At 41.4% G+C, this 24,928-nt stretch overlaps 1 long non-coding RNA gene across 1 annotated transcript in view; it reads right to left on the bottom strand.

The window, feature by feature from the left end:
- The window catches only part of LOC143889970 (uncharacterized), a 43,157-nt gene extending 21,213 nt beyond the window's left edge, over positions 1-21,944 (bottom strand). Inside the window, exons 1-2 of the long non-coding RNA XR_013255068.1 lie at positions 21,763-21,944; positions 21,553-21,686 (exon numbers count right to left, since the gene is read on the bottom strand). This is a non-coding gene — a long non-coding RNA (uncharacterized LOC143889970). The remainder of the gene's footprint in view (positions 1-21,552; positions 21,687-21,762) is intronic.
- Between the last annotated feature and the right edge of the window lie 2,984 nt (positions 21,945-24,928).

Below are 24,928 nucleotides of genomic sequence, written 5' to 3'. Positions count from 1 at the left end.
TGTGCAGTGCCAGCTTTGCTAGTGCCCAAGAAGGATGGTTCTTGGCGCATGTGTGTTGATAGTCAGGCTATCAACCGGATAACCATCAAGTATCAGTTTCCAATCCCTCGACTTGACGATATGTTGGACCAACTTAGCAGGGCAACAATATTTTCGAAGATCGACTTGAAAAGTGGCTATCATCAAATCCGAATACAGAAAGGGGATGAATGGAAGACAGCCTTCAAAACACGAGAGGGATTATTTGAGTGGATGGTGATGCCATTTGGCCTTTCCAATGCACCTAGTACCTTCATGAGAGTAATGAATCAGGTGTTTAGGCCATTCATAGACCAGTCAGTGATAGTTTACTTCGATGACATTCTAATTTACAGCAAGGATGAAGAGGAACACTTGAAACATCTTAGGGAGGTTTAGACACAATAAGAAAGGAGAGACTATAAGCAAACTTTAAGAAATGTGTACTAGTGGCAGAAAAATTGATTTTCTTGGGGTATGAGGTATCCGCAGAGGGGATAAAGCCAGATGAGTCCAAGATTACAGCTGTAGTTGACTGGCCACAACCAAAGAATGTTCACGATGTTCGCTCCTTTCATGGGTTGGCTAGTTTCTACTGACGATTCATTCGTGGGTTCAGCGTAATCATGGCACCACTTACCGATTGCATGAAGAAGGGTAAGTTTGAGTGGACTCCACAAGCCCAAAGAGCATTTGAAGAGGTAAAAGCATGTCTTACTAGCGCCGATAGAGATCAACGCCCATTGCGCGTTTATTCTCGGCGGGGCCGCCCTCGGGATGGCACACGCATTGGTGTAGTGCGTTGCATTTTGTCTACGCCTGCAGCAAAAGATGATTGTCAGCGCACTAACATTTTTCACACTTATCTCGACTGTGGAGGCACAGTGTGTAAAATTGTAATCGACGGTAGTAGTTCCATGAATGTAGTCTCTCTCAAGCGGGTGTTTCTAAAATGAAACTCACGAACCACACCCGCAACCGTACAAGGTCGCTTGGCTTGATAAGACATCCCTTCCTGTTTCCCAGTGATGTCTTATCCCCATTAGAATGGGAGATTATTCCGACAAGATAAGGTGTGATGTCCTACCCATGGATGTTGCCCACATCTTACTCAGCCGCCCATGGCTTTATGATATGGACGTACTTCATCATGGGCGAGAAAATTCATATGTCTTCAAGCACCGTGGTAGAACAATTAGGCTAAAATCCGCGCTACCTGTCGAGAAAATTAAGAATTCTAAGCCTACTCCACCATCAAAGCCAGCTAAACAAAAGAGTCTCCATACTCTGAACGGTAAAGAATTTGAAGGAGCAAGTCAAGAGACAGGACACATGTTGGCTTTAATGGATGAAGGAGCTCTTCAGCTCTCTTCTGAGCAACCTGTTGACCTACCACCTGAGGTCAACCAGATATTACAGGAATTTAACGATGTGATTCCTAATGAGCTCCCTGCAAAATTACCACCCATGAGGGATGTTCAGCATGCGATTGACCTGGTTCCAGGATCTCAATTACCCAACCTTCCACACTACCGCATGAATCCTCTTGAACGAGCAGAGTTACATCGACAAGTGGAAGAATTACTAGAGCGTGGTGTGATCCGAGACAGCCTTAGTCTCTGTGCTGTACCCGCATTACTTACACCTAAGAAAGACGGATCATGGAGAATGTGCGTGGATAGTCGCGCCATAAATAAGATCACAATCAAGTATAGATTTCCCATTCCCCGTCTTGAGGATATGCTTGATTTATTAGCCGGGTCGCTTTGGTACAGTAAGATCGACTTACGTAGTGGATACCATCAAATTCGGATTCGTCCAGGAGGAAAACAGCTTTTAAGACTCCAAACGGATTATTCAAATGGTTAGTCATGCCCTTTGGTTTATCTAATGCCCCGAGCACATTCATGAGTGTAATGACACAGATATTACGTCCGTTCTTAGGCAAATTCGTGGTGGTATATTTTGACGATATTTTAATCTTTAGTCAATCAAAAGGATTACATCTGGATCACCTTAGGCAAGTTCTTGAGATTCTTCGAGAATCTAAATTTTATGCTAATCTCAAGAAATGCTCGTTTATGCAAACCCAGGTGATATTCCTAGGCTTTATCGTCTCGGAAAAGGGTGTTTCTGCAGACCCTGAAAAAGTGCGAGCAATTAATGATTGGCCAGTTCCTACTACACTTTCTTAGGTTCGAAGTTTTCATGGAATGGTCACCTTTTATCGCAGATTTGTTAAGAGATTTAGTACGTTTATGGCGCCAATAACGGACTGCATGAAGAAAGGCGAGTTCCGTTTGATCCCTTCTGCTACACGAGCTTTTCAAAATATCAAGCATAAGATGATGGAAGCTCCTGTCCTAGTTCATCCTGACTTTTCTAAAGTCTTTGAGGTATCATGTGATGCGTCATGAGTAGGGATAGGAGGTGTTTTAAGTCAAGGACACCCTGTAGCCTATTTTAGTGAGAAACTTAATGAGGCTGAACAGCGTTATCCCACATATGATAAAGAATTATATGCTGTTATACGGGCGTTGTCCTATTCGAGATATTATCTTTTACCTCAGAAGTTTGTCTTATATTCTGACCACGAAGCGTTGAAATACCTTCATTCCAAGAAGAAATTAAGTCAACGTCACGCTAAGTGGATAGAATTTCTCCAAGAGTATACTTTTGTACTCAATCATCGGGCAGGAATTGACAATAAAGTAGCTGATGCCTTAAGTCGTAAGGTTATGGTCTTACAGCCCATGAGTGTCAAAGTCATAGGTTTTGATAGACTGAAGGACGAATATCCTACGTGTCCTGATTTTGGCATCATCTTTTAAGATGTCCATGATGGTAACCGTCGAGAACATGTTGATTTCTTGATAAATGATGGTTATCTCTTTCGAGGTATTAGGCTATGCATTCCCCGCACGTCCCTTCGCGATTTCTTAGTTTGGGAAATGCATGCTGGAAGCCTAGCAGGACACTTTGGCCGTAATAAGACGATCGCGTTGGTCGAGGATAGATTTTATTGGCCATCATTAAAGAAAGACGTAGCGCGAATCGTGTCACAGTGTCGCACATGTCAATTAGGAAAGGCTAAGAAACAAAATACTGGATTGTAAACGCCTTTGCCTATTCCCCACTCTCCATGACAAGATATCAGCATGGACTTTGTCCTTGGTCTACCTCGGAGAGCTCGAGGGCATGACTCTATAATGGTTGTGGTGGATCGTTTCTCGCGAATGGCACACTTCATTCCGTGTAGCAAGACAGCTGATGCCGTGTAGGTAGCTAAGTTGTTCTTTAAAGAAGTTGTCAAACTTCATGGGCTCCCTGTTTCTATTATGTCGGACCGAGATGTTAAATTTGTTAGTTATTTTTGGCGGACACTTTGGAAACTTTTTGGCACCCAGTTGAAATTTTCATCAGCATTTCACCCACAAACTGATGGTCAAACAGAGGTAGTTAATCGTAGTTTAGGTGATTTGTTGCGATGTTTGGTTGGAGATCGTCCTAGTACATGGGATTTGTTGCTACCCACTGCTGAGTTTGCGTACAATAGTTCCATGAATAGGACTACTGGAAAGAGCATATTTGAAAGTGTTCATGGCGTCAACCCTCGCTATCCTGTTGATCTTATACCTTTACCCCCTGATGTCAGTCCCTCTCAGTTAGCCTATTCTTTTGCCTAGCACATCCATGACCTTCATGTTGATATACGTCGTAGGATTAATACTAGTAATGTTGACTATAAGCTAGCAGCTGATGTACATCGTAGGAACCTTGAATTTAATGAAGGCGACTATGTAATGGTTCGTGTTCGTCCCGAACGTTACCCTCGCCATTCTTTTAAAAAGTTGCATGCTAGAGCCATCGGACCTTTTTGTATTCTTCGTAAATATGGCCCGAATGCTTATTTAATTGAATTACCCGCTGCTATGAATATTAGTCCTGTTTTCAGTATTGAAGATTTAATCCCATATCGAGGTAACTTTGAGCCTCCTTCTATGCCTACAGATGTTTCTACAGGTCGGACTGCCAGCTCCTCTATTCCAGCACTAGTGCCAGTGGTTCCACCAGTGCCACCACTTCCTTCAGACCAGATCGATGCTATACTTGACGATCAGATCGTTTTCTCCCGCCATGGTGGTTTTCAGCGCTACCTTGTCCAGTGGCGTGATCGTCCTCCTTCAGACGCTACTTAGCTTACAGAGGACGAGCTTTGCCGTCTAGATCCTGACATCCTGGAGCAGTACCACTCTCTTCACTCTCCGGAGGAGAGTTCTTTTCAGCAGGGGGGAAGTGATGGAGATCAACGCCCATTGCGCGTTTATTCTAGGCCGGGCCGCCCTTGGGGAGCCCCGTAGAGATCTTTTTATTATTATTTGTGCCCCTTAGGGATCTTTTTGCTATTTTTAGTGTTATTAGGGGTATTTTAGGGCATATAAGATTTATTAGGGTTATTTTCTTAGAAGCAGGAACCTCCTCTCGGGGTGCCGCTCCCACCTCAGAACCTCGATTCGGCGCTCCTTAGGAAGGAGCTTCTAGGGAGCGCGACCCTAGAGAGACGGGAACCGCTCTAACGACGCTCCCAGCCTGCTTCTATTACTCTATAAGTCCCACCATCACCAACTTCCTTATATCAAACTCCTCCAACTCTTTAAAGCACTTCGTTGGAGCAAGCACAAAGGCTTGTGCATCTTCAGAAGGCCCGAGGAATGAGTGCACACAAATGAAGATCGTGAAGATGGTTAGAAATTAGCTTTTAGATGTACTTAAATTTTGAAAGATACATATGAAAATGGTTAGAAACTATTATTTTTTGATGTATTTGAATTTTGAAAGATATATAAAGAAAATATTACATACACGCTCCCATGGCACTCCCAAACTTAGACTCTTCTAGATCCCACGCTTCCCCGCCCCCGCTCCCGCTCCCGCTTCCGCCCCCCCCCCCCCCTGCACCCGCTTCGTGCTTCTAAGGTTATTTTAGTCTTTAGGGTGTTTTAGTTTTTAGAAACTCTTAATTAAGCAAGTTTCTTTCTTTTATGGTTTATTAATTGCCTATTTATAAGCAAGTTTCTTTCTTTTATGGTTAATTAATTGCCTATTTATAGGCAAAGCTACAACTCTTACGCTTACCTTTTGATGATTAATTGAATTGAATTGAGTTTTGAGTGCTTTCTCCTCCCTAATTTCTTCTTCTCCTCCCTAACTTCTTCTTTTTCTCACACTAATTCTTCTTTTCTTCTTCTTCTTTCTTCTTCTCCCATTTCTCTTTTCAGCCTACATCAAGCGCACCAGTGTTAGCTCTACCAGATTTTAGCAAAGTGTTTGAAGTGGACTGTGACGCCTCCAAAATTGGTATAGGTGCTGTACTAAGTCAAGCCCATAGGCTGATTGGGTACTTTGGAGAAAAGCTGAGCGGAGCCAAACTAAATTACTCGACTTATGACTTGGAGCTATATGCAATAGTGAGAACTTTGCAACATTGGCGCCATTACGTCATCCATAGGGAGTTTGTCTTATTTTCTGACAATGAGGCATTGAGATTCCTACAGGGGCAGCACAAACTCAATTCTCAGCATGCAAAGTGGGTGTCATATCTACAAGAATTCACATTTTGCATCAAGCACAAGTCAGGAATTCAGAATAAGGTGGCTGATGCACTTAGCCTTCGCTTCTTACTGTTAAATACTATGAGAATTGAGGCTTTGGGCTTTGAAATGATAAAGGAGCAGGTCAAAGAGGATGAATACTTTGGACCAATCTACAAATCTGTTGAGGAGGGCAAAAATACTGAGTTTCTGTTGTTGGATGGGTTTCTTTTTAAGGGAAATTGTTTGTGCGTCCCCGATACTTCCTTGCGGCTGAAAATTATCCAAGAATTGCACAATAGAGGTCATTTTGGGAAGGACAAAACTGCCTGGCTAGTAAAAGAGAGCTTTTATTGGCGCAATGTTGACAAGGGTGTGCAAAAATTTGTCCAAAGATGTCGTATCTGTCAAACATCTAAGGGCAGTAGCAGCAACGGGGGCTTGTACACTCCATTGCCGGTTCCAAAAGCTCCTTGGGTGTATATTTCTATGGATTTCGTGCTAGGCCTACCAAGGACACCAAGAGGATGGGATAGCATCATGGTCATTGTGGACAGGTTTAGCAAAATGGTGCACTTCGTTCCATGTAAAACCACTATGGATGCTAGCCGAATATCGGAATTATATTTCAGCCAAGTGGTGCGGTATCACGGCCTACCAAAAACAATCACGTCGGATAGAGACTCCAAGTTCACGAGGCATTTTTGGAGAGCACTTTGGAAGAAATTGGGAACTGGTTTACAATTTAGCAGCCCATATCACCCTCAATACGATGGACAAACCAAAGCCGTCAATAGAACACTTGGGAACATATTAAGAACCCAAGTGAGGAGCTTTGGCAATTGGGACCTTGTCATTCCTAAGATTGAATTTGAGTTTAACTGCATCCAAAACCAAACGACTGGCCTCTCTCCTTTCCAAATTGTCCATGGGAAGAATCCTAATGGTCCTCTTGACTTGCTGCCCTTACCAAATTTAGAAACAGGATTGAAGAAAGTGGAAGACCGGGTCATGGAATTACAAGCTACTCATGCTCAAGTTAGAGCAAACATTGAGAATGCCAATAGAAAATACAAACAACAAGCTGATAAGCATCGGAAACAGCTAATCTTTGAAGAAGGAGATCTGGTATAGGCTTATCTCCCAAAGGAACGGTACCCCGTCGAAGAATATCACAAGCTTCAGCCCAAGAAGTTCAGACCATGTCAAGTGTTGGAAAAGTTGAATGACAATGCATACCACATTGAGCTACACGACGGGATGAACATCACCAATGTATTCAATGTGAAACACTAAACTCCCTACCATGGAGAGGATCCGAACTTGAGGACAAATTCAAGTCAACGGGGGGAGTCTGATGCAGAGCTAGACGGATTCAACGACGAGACCAGCGAATTGGAATCAACTTACTTGCGGAGGAGTGACCACCCGAAGCAGCTGCATAGGTCCGAAAGACTTAGGACCCACCAATCGGTTGGTGCACAGGAAGTTTGTGGATGATCGGCTGAAACAAAAAGGAGAACATGACAGTTCTGTCCAGGAATACCATTTTTACACTTGAATAAGAGAGGGCATTCATGTCCTTTCACTTTTAATTAGTACAGGGTATAAAACCCAACGAGGATTTGATATTAGGGCAACCTTCTTTTATCAGAGATCAAATTGGAGTTGGTTGGGTAGGGTTCCAAAACCTACTGCTGGTAGTAGGGTGCTGTTGAGAAATTAGAAAGCAGGTACTGCAAATATCGTTGTCTTCTCTCTTTAATTTCTCAGTTTTCTTTTACCTTTGTGATGCAGGAGCATCTCGCCAACACATGCAAATCAACGGTAAGAAACATCAGATCCACGATCGAAACGTCAAAATTGCACAACTCGATGATCCTCCTCCTAATCGATTATCCGTCCGTTAGAATTACATCAACGCGACTCAAGTGCCATGGAGAGCAAGGCCTGGAAAGAAAAACTAAATGAAAATGGAAACCACTTTCCATTTGGATCGGTTAAAGGGTGGAAGAAAAGCAAGTTCTCATGTAGCAAAATTTCGTAGAATTTCAAGCTGTTTCCAAAGACCTTGATGTTGCTAGCTGATCTCACTATTCCCTACATTGAAAGTTCTTCTCTAGAGTTGCTAGAATTGATGCTCGTCCACTGCTGCCCATGAATGCCATTTTTATCCTCTAACATGAGTGTAGGTAATAACTATCATTCAATATAGCAAATACCAAGAGAAGCTGGAGTGACCTTGCCCTCTTAGAAACGACAGCTAATTGATCGGGTAAAAGGAGGATTACAATTACCATTATTTAGTGGGTATTTCTATTCTGGAGAGATGCTAAAATGGCATTGTTGCATGTGTCAACAACTTTTGTTCATGAAGATGGAAGTTTCTTTCAAGAAGACAACTTGGATGTGCATACGTCATTAAAAATGGCATGTGTTGCAATCAGTAGACATGTTGCTTCCTTTTAAGATCTTTCGACATGCTAAAGAAGGACATGCCTACTATTTGCGACAACTAGCATATACCATAAATTTTGTCTCACAAGCATGAAGGAAAGTCAACGTTTTTATTCTCTTTATTTTAATTGCTGAATTTTATGTAATTTCCTTTTAGGTCTTTAATTGCTATTTTCCTTTATCCATTGTATGCGGAGACTTCCTCTATATATTTCAAGGATGGAATGAAACGAAGCCAGGGATTTTGGATTATGGAATGAAAAATATTTGTGTTTTCTTGTTTATTTTCATCTCTTGCCTTGGATTGTAGCTGCAAGCATGAATGAATTTCTTGCTTCACATCTTCTTCCCCACCCCATTTTCCCCTGTTGAATACAAGGATTTACCACCATTAACTGATCATCCAGACGATCAGCCCCCTACTCACCCATCTCATTAATTTTGCCGCTTCCGCGTGGCACCACTTGCATCAAAGTGGTATCAGAGCTAACCTACAAAGTTTCTCAACCTTGTAGATCCTGGAGTTACTGCTTGCACAAGGTTTCCAAGGTACGATTTATCCCTTTTAAGCAGCCCCTTCTCTTCTTCAATCCCTTGTCCAGCACCTTCACAAAACTCAATTTCCAGCCCCTTCTCTTCTTCAATCCTCGTGATTCGATTCGATTCCCCGATTCTGGGGAATCCCGAATCGATTCCATCGGACTCGCGAATCCTAAATTGGGAATCGCGATTCTGTTTCCACCGGAATCGCGATTCTGGTTGTAAATACGCGTTTTATGAAAATAAAATCCGTGGTTTTTATTCGTATGGATTCGGAAATCACATAAGTTAAAACCGCGATTCCCATTACATTAAATCCGTTTTTTTAGTAATGGGAAACGCAAATCCCAACTTTTGACGGGAAATTACATTTATGGCCATTTGTTTACAGTAAGGGGGGTATTTTGAGTGGGTTTTTTTTTGTAATTTCATTTTAAAAGCTAATAAAAGTCAAAACCCTAAAAAAAAAAGGAAAAAACCAACTTTTCTTCTTCTCTTCTCCTCCTCACTACCGCCCCTCTCTCACTCCCCTTCTCCTCTCTCACTGCCGCCCCGTGATTCCCGCCGGCAAAGAAGAAGAAGAAGAAGAAGAAAAGCCGAAAAGGTATGTATTTGATAATTTTTTCTATTTTTTTTGAAAAAACTAAAAAAGGGATGGGTTTTCTCATTTCTGTGTGGGAATGGTTTATGTGAGAAACCATTCTCACACAGTTTCTGTGAAATTGTCGGTTTTTTTTAATGGCACTCCTCACTTTATTAAAAAGTATGGCATGGCCCGCACCATAGGATAATCCAAACCGTTCGATCTATAGAGGGTTAGGATCAACCCTCTATAGATCCAAACCGTCCGATGGGCCACGGCCTAAAAAGGTTTTTGCCCCAAAAATCATTTCCATAGGTTGATCCTAACCCTCCGATCTATAGAGGATTAGGATCAACCCTCAAACATTCAGATCGGAGGGTTAGGATCAATTTTATGGAAATGATTTTTGGGGCCCAACCTATTTAGGCCGTGGCCCATCTAATGGACGGTTTGGATCATCCTGTAGTGCAGGCCATACCATACTTTTAAATTTTTAATAAAGTGAGGAGTGCCCGCATCAAAATACAGTAGTGCTTTTGGGTTGGCTACCATGTTTGGGTTTTGGCCGTGACCCATCAAAATACGGTAGTCCTTTTGGCAGTGGCCCATCAAAATACATTTGGGTTTGGCAGTGGCTTTTGGCTACTAGCACTACCATGTTTTAATATTGCACAACTGACTGACTGAGTGATTTTTCAAAAGTACAGTGGAGCCCACTTGATAGGATGATCCAAACCATTCATTTGGTTTGGACTTTGGACTTTGGAACTATACTTGGCTCATCCTAAGAAGTTGCCCCACTGTCCTTTTTGAAAAAAACTATACTTGGCTAAATAGGGGGCTGATGGATGATCTTGTTAGTGGCACTAAAGGTGTTGCAAATTGATATTCCTTAGATGAGATGTGAATTTTGATTCCAAAAGTGTTTACTGATTCAAAATTACATTTAGGAATTTTAGAATTTGAGAATTGAGTTTGAGTTCAAAATTGAATATTATTTAGATTGAATGAGCTGATTGTAGCATTGTAGTTGTACAAAGTACAAACTCAATTTGTCTCTGACTTACAGTGGGCCTATCTTATTAGCTTATCTTTTGAGCTAATAAGATATATTGTTTATCATTTGTCATTTGATAATAGTACGACTGTAGGAGACTACATATGAGCCTACGTGGGGCCTTTACGAGTGAGGCGAGCGGAATGGCTGAAGTCTCCAACAATGGTTTACTGGCATGGATCCATGGGTTGCATCAAGTGGAAAGAGTTAATCTTGGCACGGTGGGTCTATGCAGCTTACGCAATATTGCCACTATCTGTGTTGATTGGGGTTTGATTCGTGCCGCAATCAGTTGTTGGGATCTAGATTTGCATGTGTTTCATTTTGGAATGCAAGAGCTTTGTCCGACTCATGAAGATATTTGCATGATGCTCCGCATTTCTCCTGATGGTCCCATGTTCAAGCCTTCCTTTAAGGAAGGCTATGATAAGGCATTGGGCCGTCTGATTGGCGTGCCACAAAAGTCCCTAGGTCATTACCGTCAGGCAAGTAGTATCTTCGTGCATAAGCTAGTACAAGTCTTTTCACCGGGTAGAGAACTGGATATGGAGTATCATCGTTGCCGTGAAAATGCATTAGCATTATGTGCTTATCCAATGTTTCTCTTTCCGGGCCGATTAGAGTCATCAGAATTGATTCCATTATATTTTGTAGACTTGGTTGATCAAGTTCGCCAAGGTGCAAATCTAGCTCCTACTGTCTTAGCAGAACTTTTTGATAGCCTAGATAGTGCTCGCCGATCTCCTAGATCTGAGTCTGACTTCTCGGGAAGTTCCGTCATTCTTTATGTAAGTATTGGATGATTTATTAAAAATGCTTGAATGTTGTACTTAGTTATGGATAGTTATTATTTCTAACTTTTTTTTATTTAGGTTTGGCTAGTGGAGAGATTACGAATTTTGGCTCCACCACCTTTGCCAAGACGAGCCTGGACGAGGAGTTTTAATACTCGGGAGGTGTTGGTTTCATTCGATGATCGCGACAGTTGGGCTATATGGCTTGAGGGTCGCGAAAGTAAGGACATTGAGTGGACTCTCCCATGGGCTCCCATTTCCTCTGAAGTCCTCGAGACTTCTGGTCAGAAGTGCGTTCGGATAATGGGGTTCCAGAGCACTTCCTTTTACTTGCCTCTGCGGATCCTCCGACAGTACTTTGGAGCCCAACATCACATAGCGATGATGGATGTTTCGGTACCGGACTCCATTCGCCCTCAATCCTTGAAGATGAGGACAGTGAATGCGATTGATAGAGACTGGAATCGGCGAACCATCGTTGTCGTTCAAAACAACCCCACCTCTGGAGAGGTGAACAACTATTTTTGGGAATGGTATGAGACTAGTGAGGCAAGTGGTGCTCCTGAGTCAAATGCTGCTTCTAGGAGCGGTGCAAGGGGGTGATTTATTTGTATTTTGATGATGTATTTTGTTGAACGGGTAACAGATCTATGTAATAGTTAATTAGTTGATTACTATGTTGTATTCTCAAATAGGGCTTATGTAATGGTAGTCAACTTTATTGGATATAAATCCAATGGATTCGATACTGCGTCACGGGAAACCCAACCCTGACCCTGCCCCTGCAAAATAGTGAATACCCTCGGGAATTCCCACGTAAGACGGTCTGTTGGATATAAATCCAATGGATTCGACACTGCGCCACGGGAAACCCAACCCTGACCCTACCCCTGCAAAATAGTGAATACCCTCGGGAATTCCCACGTAAGACGGTCTGTTGGATATAAATCCAATGGATTCGACACTGCGTCACGGGAAACCCAATCCTGACCCTACCCCTGCAAAATAGTGAATACCCTCGGGAATTCCCACGTAAGACGGTCTGTTGGATATAAATCCAATGGATTCGACACTGCGCCACGGGAAACCCAACCCTGACCCTACTCCTGCAAAATAGTGAATTCCCACGTAAGACGGTCTGTTGGATATAAATCCAATGGATTCGACACTGCGCCACGGGAAACCCAACCCTGACCCTACTCCTGCAAAATAGTGAATACCCTCGGGAATTCCCAAGTAAGACGGTCTGTTGAATATAAATCCAATGGATTCGACACTGCACCACGGGAAACCCAACCCTGACCCTACCCCTGCAAAATAGTGAATACCCTCGGGAATTCCCACGTAAGATGGTCTGTTGGATATAAATCCAATGGATTCGACACTGCGCCACGGGAAACCCAACCCTGACCCTACCCCTGCAAAATAGTGAATACCCTCGGGAATTCCCACGTAAGACGGTCTGTTGGATATAAATCCAATGGATTCGACACTGCGTCACGGGAAACCCAACCCTGACCCTACCCCTGCAAAATAGTGAATACCCTCGGGAATTCCCACGTAAGACGGTCTGTTGGATATAAATCCAATGGATTCGACACTGCGCCACGGGAAACCCAACCCTGACCCTACCCCTGCAAAATAGTGAATACCCTCGGGAATTCCCAAGTAAGACGGTCTGTTGAATATAAATCCAATGGATTCGACACTGCACCACGGGAAACCCAACCCTGACCCTACCCCTGCAAAATAGTGAATACCCTCGGGAATTCCCATGGAAACCCAACCCTGACCCTACCGCTGCATACCCTTGCATGCATGCATGTAAGACACTCACAGTAGAAAATATCTATCATACTATTCAAATATTTTACAATTTCATTTTGTCAGAGGCAATTGAGGAAAGATGGACGAGATTGTCGACCAAGAATTTCAAGGCCAAGGTGTAGGTGATGATGACATAGTTTTTGAAGGGGACCTAGAATACAACTATGATGAAGAATATGTGGAAGAAGATTATGACGAGGACATAGTGTTGGGTCCGAACACAAGGTCAGCGACAGTTTTATGGTCACACGTAGTCAAAGGAATGAAAGATGGCGAAGGACATGGGGGAACCAAAAAGTGAAAATGTAAGCACTGTAAGAAGGTTTACACTAGGACTTATACAAGGGTGCACGCACACCTTGTGAAAGCACCAAGAGGTCAAGGTCAAGGAATAGCATATTGCAGTGCAGTTGCAAAAGACAGACAATTACAAGAGCACATCAAAAGCCAAGTCCAAAGAGCATAGAATTTACCAGGGAGACTGCCACTGAAGAAATCACGGTTAGACATGCTTGCCAAGTCTTACAGCTCTGCTGCGACTTCTTCAAGTAAGGTTGGTGAATCACCAATTGGCAAGTCTTTTAGAGCAAAGGATAGAGACGATGTTGACCATAAAATGCTGCGATTTTTGGCCGCCAATGGGATTCCCTTTAACGTCCTCCGATCTCTATATTTTCAAGAGATGATAACTGCCGCCAATTTTGTGCTTGGATACAAGTTGCCTTCTTATGAGAAAGCAAGAACAACTTTATTGGACCATGAGAAAGAGAATGTAACAAGAGAAAAATGGCCTGAACATGGGCTTTCTATTGTCTCTGATGGATGGACAAACGTGAAGAACAAAGCCCTGATTAATGTACTGGCATCGAATATGTTCGGTTCAATGTTTCTCTATGCGCACGACTTCTCTACCGTCGAGAAATCAGGGAAAAACATTGCAAAGTTTTTATTGGATGCCATTCAAGAAGTAGGCCCTTTTAATGTTGTGCAAGTGCTGACAGATAATGCAGCCAATTGCAAGCTTGCTGGGACAGAAGTTAATAAAGTTTTTCCCCATATATTTTGGTCTCCTTGTGTGGTTCACACATTAAATTTGATATTCAAAGACTTGACCAAGCATAACCACCTAGGTTGGATTGGAGAGACTTACCGTTCCTGCAAGGATGTCGTCAAACATATTACCAATCATTCGCAGGCTCTTGCTATATTTAGAAGCAATTCGAAGTTTGAGTTGCTGAAAGTTGCGAAGACTAGATTTGCAACTCATTATACTACACTTAAGAGACTTCTCGATGTAAGGGAGGCGTTGCAGATGACAGTATTAACAGATTCTTGGAAAGATTGGTTGAATGCTTGCCCCGACAAAGTGATGATAGAGAGGGGCGAGATGACAACTACTTGTGTAGTCTCTGATGAATTTTGGACGAACATAAAATTGGCATTATTAATTACGAAGCCCATCTATAAAATGATTAAGTTCACTGACCAGGAAGGTTGTCTGATATCAGAAGTGTACGAAGGCATGGACAATATGTTAGGACAAATAAAAGATAACTTGAAAGAGGTGCCTGACATGTATAAGCATATTCATGGTATTGTGGTGGGACGATGGGGGAAGATGAATATTCGAATGCATGACTTGGCTGATGTACTCACTCCAAAATATTATGACCCTGCATATCTCAATATTCCAGCACCAGGCGATGGTAAACAAGTCACCCCAGGTATGTAATTGCTTCTCATATTGTGAATTTTCATAATGTAATTGTATTTATCTTCATTTATGTTACCAACTGATCGATTATTCAATTTTATTTTCAGATAAAGACCCTGAAATCATGGATGTTGTATATGAAGCCATTAAGGATCTCTCCCCTAATGATGAGATGAGTGGTACGATTAGACGTCAGTTATATGATTTCATAGGAAGGGTTGGAAGGTTTTCCAGTAAATTTGCCAGGGAGGATGCGAAAGATCCCAATGTGTGTGTGACCAAATGGTGGAACTTTCATGGAAGTCATGTACCAGAGTTACAGTCAGTGGCCATCAAAATTCTCTCACAGCCTATCAGCACATCTTCTGCAGAGAGAGTATGGAGCACGTAGAGCTTCATTCACAATGTAAAGCGTAACCGCTTAAATTCACATCGTGCTGATACCCTTGTGTAGACCTGGCAAACGGGTGGGTCGGGCCGGGTCAACCCGCGGGTGGTGCAGGTGCGGGTCACACGGGTCAGAATTTTGGTGACCCGCATTTTTGCGGGTCAGAAATTTGATGACCCGCGCGGCCCGCGGGTGGGCCGGGTTAACCCGCGGGTCACCCGCAATTATAAGCAAATATAATATGGGATTTAAATTCTCCTGATTTGACGTGATTTGACCGCACCCAAGTTTTTCCCGTAATTGTAATAACTCTACACATGTTTGTCGTATTTTTCTCGTTATTTTATAATTACATAACCATTTATCCGTAATTTTTCATCAAAAACTTTATAACTCACTTATTTACTTTTCTTTTGTGTAATGATTACGTTTTTTTTACTTTTTCTTTTGCTAGAAACCTTCGCCCTCTGTCCGCATCTTTGCACAGCATTAAAAAAAAAAAAAACGAAATGTTACCAACACTGCTGAGGGCACTCTCACTTTTTTAAAGGTATGGTATGGCCCACACCATCGGATGATCCAAACCGTCCATTAGATGGGCCATAGGCAAAATAGGTTATACTCCAAAAATCATTTACATCTGATGATTTTCCAAGAGCTGATAACATTCTCCAATAAATTCTTAAAAATTACTTTTAAATGCGGGTGCCCGCGGGTACCCGCGGGTTGACCCGGCCCAACCCATGTTTTTGCGGGTTGGGTTGCCCGCGGGTCAAATTTTGGCGGGTCACTAAAACCCAGACCCGTGCCCGCAAATTTGCGGGTGGGCCGGGTCAACCCGCGGGCATGGGTCGGTTTTGCCAGGTCTACCCTTGTGTACATCCACTCAAATCTTCGACTCCTATCCAGGTTTAAGTTTGTTTCGTTTTTGCATGTAATAATTGTTTTTCATTACTTATGTCAGATTATTTATTTAATTTGGAATCTATTATTTAGATATAATGCGGCTGCATACAAAGAAGGACCAAATAGAAAATGGGACATCAACCCAGAGCTCCCAGTTATGGATGATTCCTCAATCAGAATTGAGGATATGCGATGGCAGGATCTTGATGATGATTTCCTTAGACCTTCTACATTTCGTGCGTCATCTCAGTCATTACCTTCAAGTCCTTCACTCACTATTCGTGATTTAGACGACAATGACGAAGCTGCAGGATCTGGGACTCCAAGAGTGGTCAGTAGCTCGGAACTTGAAATTGGACGACCATCCAACACTCAAGGTCGTATTACTAGTTTCCTGGGTCATGGAGAACGTACAAGGGGAGGTACAAAATCTTTAACACTTTCAATTTCCCAGTGAAGATATTAGTCTTATAAATATTAATTCATTTATTTAAACTTTTCCTTTACAGAAAATGTAGAAGGAAGAGGAGAAGGAAGAGGACGAACTCATCATATTTATTCGAAGGGAAAGAGAAAAGCCTAACTTTATTTCTTTTTATTTGAAAATACTGGAAAAATTCTGTAATAATTTTGATATTTCGCTTTTTGGAAACTGAATTTTTTGTTTAATGGTGGAGTCCTGAGCCTCCTGGCTCCTGAATGAAAACCTGTTATAATTTGATTAATTTCGGTATTTGGAAAATCATGTTTATATTTAATGGTATACAGTTGAATGCTTAGATTTTGATTTTCAGGTATTTTTCCTTAAATTTTATCTTTTATTAATTTTGTATCGCTCTCTGACGAATCTCCGGCGAATCCCCGGCGACTCTCCGGCGAAAAATTGAATCCCGCTCCCAACCATCCCTGGAACCTTCGAATCCCGCTTTCGAATCCCGAATCGAATCCCGTTTTCAAATCCCGCCCTGGCAACCTTGGTCTTTTACGCCGCCTAGTTGCTGCCCAGAAACGTGCAGAATTCTACACTTTCTCTCACCCTTTTCTTCCATGCTTCTCATCCCAACCAGCCCCTGTGAAAAGCCCAAAAAAAAAACAAAAACCTTCTCAAAACAACTACACACACCACTTTTGACAGTTCAAGCTGTCTGTTTTGATCATAAATCAGTCCCCAAACCTCCTTAGCTTGTAGGCCCAAATGATCCCAACACCCTGTTTTTTTTTTGTTTTTTTTTTTCAGCCCATCTAGTCGACCTTTTAGCTCCTTGAAACCCTCGACAACTAGTCCCCAAAATACCCATAGAAAACCATGTTTAGTGGTTTATGTTTGTGCCACCATAACCTGTTCTTTTCTTAAGTTGAGGTTTATTTCCCTTATCCTAGCTTTAGCAACCCGAACAACCCCAACACCCTTCCAATTCTCAAACATCCCTTCTATGCCCAAAGCCCTTTTAAAATACATCCATCTAATCTCAGCCCCAACACCCCTCCCATTTCTCTAACTGCCCTTCTACACCCGAAGCCTCTTTAAGTCAAGCGGTCAAGCCCTCCAATCTCAGCCCCAACACCCTTCCAATTATCTGTCAGCCCTTCTACACCCAAAGCCCCTTTAAAATCCCGCCCTGCAGTCTCCTTTCTTTCTGTCGACACCCACAATCAAAACCCTCCATTAACCACCCAAAAAATTCCCCTTCCTTTACCTAAACAATCCTTCCAATTGAATTTGCATCAGTTTCTAAGTGCCCAAGTGCCTTTCCTATACCTATAGAGCACTCTGCTATCTATCGTACACCATTTCTCATCATTTGGTACAATTGATATACGAATTGTGATAGGAACTTTCATTGTGGATTGTTTGATCATCTTTTGGAGGTACGGAAAGATAGTATGCCATGTTGGAAAAGATCCATAGCATCAATTGGAGATGGGATCGGATGTCTTCCCAACACCACCAACTACCTTCTATAAGGAGACAAATTTTTCAAGAGGATGAGTGGATCGAGATGCAAAGTCCTATATCGTCATCCTATGGTCGACATTGAGGCTAACATTCCCGAGCTTTATTGGGGAATGGAGGCTATGGAGATTGTGAGTTGGGTTCATGAAGTCGAAGAAGAGTTTGATTCTAAGAGAGTACCAGTAAGGGATCAAGTGCCAAACGTTGTGGCAAGATTTAGAGACCGGGTCAAGACTTGGTGGCAATCATTGGATTACCGGCGACAGGAGCTAGACGAACTTCCAATTCAGACTCGGGAGGAACTGAAGAAGGAGGTGGCACGTCAATTTCTTCCGTATGGATATCACCATAAGTTGAAATCAAGGCCAAGGATTGCTAAACCATCACCTCCACCTCCACCTCCACCTCCGTCTCCACCACTGCCACCTAGGGAAGAGAAAGAAGATGAAATTGATGAGGAAATTGAGTATGACACTCCTTTCCAAATTGAAATCGAAGAGGAGGACGAAGAGCTCATCGTTTTGGGACCGGACTATGATGGCATCGAGCTAGATGATGTTAATGATGACTTTGATGATCAGGAAGTTGATTCTACTTGTGTAAAAGAGGAAAATGTTATGGAGGCCACCATGGGACGGCAAGATGAAATTTTTTGTCATGGTTTTCTTAACAATGGGGATGAAATAACAAGGCATGAAGCTCTAAACTTGCTGCCCACAGATTTCCGCACACCTCAAGAGCAATTCTATGAGGTATACCCGATTGGAAAGCACCACAAGCCTTTTACCTCATATGCACTATACATTGGTACTGATTTTCTGGCGAACAGGTCTTTCTTAAATCATGTCTATTGTCAAGAAGATGATGAAAGATGTGGAAGAGTAAAGGAGGACGATTGTAAAGGGAGGCATAACAAAAATCGAGTCTGGATCATCTTTATTTTTTATCCCGGCGGAGTTTGCCTACAAGAGGTTCGCTGATGAGGACTCGAGGTCGAGTTCTTTCAAAGAAGGGAGGAATGATGCAGGAGCATCTCGCCAACACATGCAAATCAACGGTCAGAAACATCGGATCCACAATCGAGACGTCGAAATTCCACAACTCGATGATCCCCCCCCCCCCGACCCCCAAATCGGTTATCCGTCCGTTAGAATTACATCAACGCGACTCAAGAGCCATGGAGAACAAGGCCTGGAAAGAAAAACTAAATGAAAATGCAAACCACTTTCCATTTGGATCGGTTAAAGAGTGGAAGAAAAGCAAGTTCTCATTTAGCAAAAATTTTTGGAATTTCAAGCTGTTTCCAAAGACCAAGATGTTGCTAGCTGATTTCACTATTCCCTACATTGAAAGTTCTTCTCCAGAGTTGCTAGAATTGAAGCTTGTCCACTGCTGCCCATGAATGCCATTTTTATCCTCTAATATGAGTGTAGGTAATAACTATCATTCAATATAGCAAATACCAAGAGAAGCTGGAGTGACCTTGCCCTCTTAGAAACGACAGCTAATTGATCGGGTAAAAGGAGGATTACAATTACCATTATTTAGTGGGTATTTCTATTCTGGAGAGATGCTAAAATGGCATTGTTGCATGTGTCAACAACTATTGTTCTTGAAGATGGAAGTTTCTTTTGAGAAGACAACTTGGATGTACATACATCATTAAAAATGGCATGTGTTGTAATCAGTAGACATGTTGATTCCTTTTAAGATCTTTCGACATGCTAAAGAAGGACATGCCTACTATTTGCGACAACTAGCATATACCATAAATTTTGTCTCACAAGCATGAAGGAAAGTCAATGTTTCTATTCTCTTTATTTTAATTGCTGAATTTTATGTAATTTCCTTTTAGGTCTTTAATTGCTATTTTCCTTTATCCATTGTATGAGGAGACTTCCTCTATATATTTCAAAGGATGGAATGAAACGAAGCCAGCGGTTTTGGATTATGGAATGAAAAATATTTGTGTTTTCTCGTTTATTTTCATCTCTTGCCTTGGATTGTAGCTGCAAGCATGAATAAATTTCTTGCTTCGCATCCTCCTCCCCAACCCACTTTCCCTTGTTGAATACAAGGATTTACCACCATTAACTGATAGTCCCCACGATCAGCCCGCTACTCGACCATCTCATTAATTTTGCCGCTTCCGCGTAGCACCACTTGCATCACTTTGCTGTGAGCAAAGCAATGTCAATTGAATGTTAGCCTCTAATCGACACTCGATAGAGCTTAATCAAATTTTGTTTACTGATATATCGATCTCCTACATTTCAATAGAATTTTATGATTTCTTTGGGTGCCCTATTATCCATAATGTTGCACAACGATTTGGAGTATGTTTGAACTTTACATCCATGGATCTACTATTTCATTGATTTGAGCCCAAATTTTGGTCATAAGAGAGTCGATTGGACATTGAGCTGTCTGACCTGTAGCCCTAAATTATTATCTCAAGGAATGGGGTGCTGATTTGAACCGAACAACATAAACCTGCATCTTAATTACGTTGTAAGCGATTATAGCCTCTTCTAACACAGAGATTTCTAGAATGTTGCAGAATTCCACTCACCTTCTCCATTCCTTGCCCAATAAAGGTAATTCCGTCAATCAAGACTGTGTCATTCGTGCTATCAAAGCACATCAAGAAGGGTACCCACCGAGCTAATCATTGATTGTCGCATCCGCTTCTACATCAGACCACCCCTCCGTCCATGTGCAATCGTCTTCTATGCCATTAGAGAGAGAGGGGTAAAAGGCCAACCAAACCCAATGACTGCCAATAACTAGAGTTTAAAAACGAGGATGCGGCAGGGAACGCGGATGAACAAAATCCTGGTTGACTCGGCACGACCGGTCGAGTACTTAGTTGATGCGGTTATAATCTGGGAGAGTCAAAGGAGTATTTATTGACTCTGTAGGGCAAAACAAGGAACCCGGATGTGGCGCAACTCAGAACGCCGCAAAGGTAAAAGGGATGGACGCAGACGAGTTTTAAAACTATGCCAGCAACCACTGGACTAGATGTCGAAATCCAAAGAGCAGGTGAAAGAGATATTAGAGTTTGAACAGAAGGCTTTATTTCAAGGATAAATTTTCAATGTTTTGCCATTGGCAAAACCTGTCATAAAAAATGGCTGAAACTGGCCGAAAACTTGTTAGGAAATTACATCTAGTCCTACTAAACCCTAAATCCCAAACTCTCTCTCTCTCTCTCTCTCTCTCTCTCTCTCTCTCTCTCTCTCTCTCTCTCATTTATTGCTGAAATTTTGAAATTAAATGCAAAAAAAAAAAAAAAAGCCATGATAGCATATGAAGCAAGCTACGCACGTGATACAATTTGCATCAGATAGAAACTAGACGCAGCTGGATAATGCAATCATTTTATTCTTAATAACTCATTTCTTTCAATTGATAAAAGAAAAAAAAAAAAAAAAAACAATGCAGCTAACCAAGAGATTCTCAAATTTTCAATTTGCAAATATATCCTCTCGCGACATACAAAAAAAGCATATACATACAACACATAATGGATCGTGATTCCCTGCAATAATCAGTAATTCCAAACAAGATCACATGTAAAATTATAACAATTAAAAATACTACAACGATCAATAGGATGCTCCCTAATGATTAAATTAGCATGTCAGAAAAACCCGTCAGCTTAAAAGAGGTTTACAAGTATGAGTGAGAGAAAGAGTAGATGATTTTCTGAAATCTTACCTATGATTCCTCGTCACGGAGAAGTGTGTCGACTCGGGATGGGGATGAATCGGTTGGGGTGGATGATGGTTCTTCGTTGTTGAGCAGTTTTTCCATGTCTCTCATTCGCGTCCTCCCCACAAAGGTAACTAGAACTGGTGGGAAACAAGAAAGGACTAAAATAGAATGAGGGGTTTTGATTTTTTTTAGAGAGAGAGAGAGAGAGAGTACCTGCAGCTGTTCCGATGGTCCATAACCAAAGAATCTTTATGCCGGGGCTCTTCCCTCCCAAAGCCATTGCCACCGCCTCGGCTGCTAGCAGTCCACAAACCTCTCAAAAATGAAAATAGGGCAACATACCAAACCTTAAAAAAGGAGTATGAATTTACGAATACCAAGCAGTTTCTACTGTATTTACTTAGAAGGGCGTGGCGTCCCAAAGATTATTTTGCCCTATTCATATGCATTTTATTCTTATTTTTTTTTAGGATTTCTGCCAAAATTATTGCTAAATCATCCTTAAGAATTTTATATTTATGGATTAGTCCTTGCTTTTAGAATATAACTTCCACCGAATCCCAAAACAACCCCAGTCAGTTTTTCTCATTTAAAACTTTCAAAGGTGAGCGATAAATCAACCCCCATATATTTTAAATCGACCCTCAATCACTTTTCTCATTTAAAATTTTCAAAGTGAGCGATAAATCGACCCCTATATATTTTAGGGAAAGTGACCTAAAAATCTCTTTTTTGGACTATTATTCCAAAAGCAGTCGAGAGTTGAAAACGACCAAAGTGAAGTGTTTTTCACTGTTCACGGTTTTTTTAGGACAAAATTGCCCCTCCCACCCGTTCATCTGACAGACATCATTTCAGATAATAGAAAAGGTTTATTTTATTCCTTTTTTGCCTTCCTCAGACGTCACTTTCACCTACCACCCAAAGCTTTCTTCTTCAACCTCTACACTTTTTTCTTTTACCTACATTAGAGCTGTAGTTGGAGATTGCAACGTAGGTAAATCTGTGTAGGTAAATCTGTTTGTGGTTGTGGTTGAGGTGAACCTGTTTATTTTGTGCTTTGTAGAGTGTTTGTGGTTGAGGTAAGCCTGTTTATTTTGTGCTTTGTAGAGTGTTTCTGGTTGAGGTAAACATGTTTGTTGAGTGTATGTAGTTTTGTAGAGTGTATGTAGTTTTGTAGAGTGTTTTATGAAAACCTATTGATTTGTGTTATACTCAATCCTCAAACATGTGTTAAAGTCAATCCTTAAACACTATTAAAGTTGTTCAAATGTTGTTCATTGGATTGGATTCCATGAAGTAGATATTGTCTCATTGGATTGGATTCCATCCTTTAATAGTGTTTGAGGATTGTTGGAATAGTGGTTGATAAGTGTGTAATTACTGGTAGACAATGTATATATAGTGGTTGCAACACTGTCAACAGTGGTTAATGTGTGTAAATAGTTCAAACCCTTCCCACACTGGTTCGGGGTTGTTCAATGTTGTTGATTGGATTGGTTTCCATGTACTTCAGTTACTTTAATAGTGGTTGAGGATTGTTGGATTGAATTAGATTGGATTGTGTCATTAGATTGGATTTGAGCTACTTTAATAGTGGTTGAGGATTGTTGGAATAGTGACGATGAAACTGTGTGTTGAGGGTATTAATAGAGGTTGCAACACGGTCAATAGTGGATAATGTGTGTAAGTAGTTGTTCAAACTTACAGTAACACTAGTCCAGGGTTGTCCAAATTTTGTTCATTGGATTGGCTTCCATCTAGTTCATATAGAGTGATTAGATTGGATTTCATCTACTCTACTAGTGGTTGAGGATTGATGGAATAGTGTTTGAAGCTGTGTAATCAGTGGTTGAAATGGTATCAATAGTGGTTGCAACACCGTGAATAGTGTAATTAGTGGTTGAAAGCTGTGTAATTAGTGTGCATAAGGAGTTGTCCAAATTCTTCCCACACTGGTCTAGGGTTGTCCAAATTTTGTTCATTGGATTGCATTCCATCTAGTTCATATTGAGCGATCGGATTGGATTCCATCTACTCTACTAGTGGTTAAGAATTGTTGGAATAGAAGTTGAAGCTGTGTAATTACTGTCCAATAGTAGTTAATGTGTGTAATTAGTTGTTCAAATTTACAGTAACACTGGTCCATGGTTATCCAAACTTTGTTCATTGGATTGGATTGGATTCCATCTAGTTCATATAGAGTGGTTGGATTGGATTTTATCTAGAATTGTTGAAATAGTGGTTGAAGCTATGTAATTACTGGTTGAAATTGTATAAATAGTGGTTGCAACACTTTGAGTAGTAGTTAGTGTGCATAAGGAGTTGTCCAAACTCTTCCCACACTGGTCCAAGGTTGTCCAAATTTTGTTCATTAGGTTGGATTCCATCTAGTTCATATTAAGTGATCGGATTGGATTCCATCTACTCTACTAGTAGTTGAGGATTGTTGGAATAGTGGTTGAAGCTGTGTAATTACTCCAATAGTGGTTAATGTGTATAAGTAGTTATTCAAACTTACAGTAACACTGGTCCAGGGTTGTCCAAATTTTGTTCATTGGATTGGATTCCATCTAGTTCATATAAAGTGATTGGATTGGATTTCATCTACTCTACTAGTGGTTGAGGATTGTTGGAATAGTGGTTGAAGCTGTGTAATTACTGGTTAAAATGGTATCAATAATAGTTGCAATACTGTGAGTAGTGGTTAGTGTGCATAAGAAGTTATCCAAACTCTTCCCACACGGGTCAAGGGTTGTCCAAATTTTGTTTATTGGACTGCATCTAGTTCATATTGATTGATCGGATTGGATTTCATCTACTCTACTAGTGGTTGAGGATTATTGGAATAGTGGTTGAAGCTGTGTAATTACTGTCAAATAGTGGTTAATGCGTGTAAGTAGTTGTTCAAACTTATAGTAACACTGGTCCAGGGTTGTCCAAATTTTGTTCATTGGATTGGATTCCATCTAGTTCATATAGAGTGATAGAATTGGATTTCATCTCATCTACTAGTGGTTGAGGATTGTTGGAATAATGGTTGAAGCTGTGTAATTACTGGCTGAAATGGTATCAATAGTGGTTGCAACACTGTGAGTAGTGGTTAGTGTGCATAAGGAGTTGTCCAAACTCTTCCCACACTCGTCCAAGGTTGTCCAAATTTTGTTCATTGGACTGCATCTAGTTCATATTGAGTGATCGGATTGGATCCATCTACTCTACTAGTGGTTGAGGATTGTTGAAATAGTGGTTGAAGCCGTGTAATTATTGTCCAATAGTGGTTAATGTGTGTAAGTAGTTGTACAAACTTACAGTAACACTGTCCATGGTTGTCCAAACTTTGGTCATTGGATTGGATTCCATCTAGTTCATATAGAGT

The sequence above is a fragment of the Tasmannia lanceolata genome, unplaced genomic scaffold (genome assembly GCF_043159265.1).
Source record: "Tasmannia lanceolata isolate RefF3 unplaced genomic scaffold, GAP_Taslan_0.1 ptg000013l, whole genome shotgun sequence".
NCBI classification, from domain to species: domain Eukaryota; kingdom Viridiplantae; phylum Streptophyta; class Magnoliopsida; order Canellales; family Winteraceae; genus Tasmannia; species Tasmannia lanceolata.
This window is presented reverse-complemented; position numbering and strand designations above follow the sequence as displayed.